Genomic DNA, 1,609 nt, shown 5'->3' on the forward strand with positions numbered 1-1,609 from the left:
GTCTCTCTCTTTCATCTGACCTCCATTCCCTGCACCTCTTAGCACTCTTAAGTGTTTGCTTTTTATTTTTGGATTTTCTAAGACCCCCTTGCTCCCTTTCCCGCTAGCCTTGAATGGAGTTATCTGAACTCTACAGTAGTCCGAGGGGAAACCGTTCCTCCCCCGCGCTAACCTCTCGTCCCACCTGTCTGAACCCCCAGCTCTCCTTTAGCCGTCGCTTTCTTCTCTATTTACTTTTACTGGCCTGATGGCTTTCTTTTCTGTATCGATCCGACTGTACACCGACTGCCAAAGTTCACATACCTTTAATGTGCAGGACATTTCCTTTTATAACCCGTTCTCATTTTCCTCTATTCTTTGTTTCCTTTTGTGCGTCACTGTTTTATGCCTATTTTCCCAAAGTTTTGTGTTACTATCTTTATTGCTGTGTCTGTCGGTGTGTAAGTCTATGTGTGTGTGTGTGTGTGTGTGTGAGTATGTGTGTGGTCAGCTGTGCTACACAATTGATGTCAGATTGGATAGTCTCAAAGCAATAAGGCAGTAATCTCTTAAAGACCCTGAGGCTTTTAAGTCCACACCTTCCCTCATCTCTCTCTTCGTACTCCTCTCCCTCCCTCTTTCCCTCTCACCTTTAGAAAGACTATATTACCTCTAAATGGATCTTTTGGTGCACCAATGCCCTCCCAGCACTCGCTCCTTCACACACACACGCACGCACGCACGCACGCACACACACACACACACACACACACAAACGCACACACTGATACATACTATACATGTGTGCATACACACTAAAAGCACATGTACACACACTTGCGCTCCTCTGGATGCTGCTCTGCACCCACCATCTTTATGAAGCTGAGGATTATCCCACCATAGGTAATCATAACTTGCCATACCTGGGACTCATACAAAAACACTTTGGCCCCTTTTTTTCTTATAATGTGTAGACAATGATCTAATATAGAAGCTGCAGACTGAGGCTCGATAGTGTTGAAACCGGTGGGAATATTCAATGACCCAATGCTCTTTTCTGTCTTCCGGCAGTGACACATTTTTGTGGCGGACATGAGCGGCACAGGCAGCGCTTCATATTTCCCCTATCTTCCACTGTGTTTACACTGAGGAATAGCTTCAGAACGTAGAAGCATTAAAACAGTGTCCTCATAGCGGCATGCACAGAAATAGAAGCGCACTATGTTGTTGGATAGAAACGATGTGTGCTTTGGGTGAGCGTGAAGCAGGACGGGCAGACAGACAGAGGAGAAAGCTGCCCCAAGCCAACACTTATATAACAATATGTCTAGGATATATAGCACACAGAGGATCCATACTGTTCTTGGTCAACAGTAGAGTCATTTAATATTGGCCTGTAGGAGCATGATGTGCTGATGTGCATAAGCATCCCACAACATTTTCCACTGCCTCAAAGTTTACAAGAAACTTGTGCTGATAGCACTTCTACAAAAGTTTATATTTGGTGCTGGTGAGCCAGAACGGCACCAACTAAGAACACGCCTGGGTTTGCAATGCGTAGTCTTTCTTTGAATCCCGAGCTGTCTCTATAGCAACGACTGTAGGCAGTTGCTGTGGTAATCACAAGCTG

The sequence above is a fragment of the Antennarius striatus genome, chromosome 10 (assembly GCF_040054535.1).
Source record: "Antennarius striatus isolate MH-2024 chromosome 10, ASM4005453v1, whole genome shotgun sequence".
Taxonomy (NCBI): domain Eukaryota; kingdom Metazoa; phylum Chordata; class Actinopteri; order Lophiiformes; family Antennariidae; genus Antennarius; species Antennarius striatus.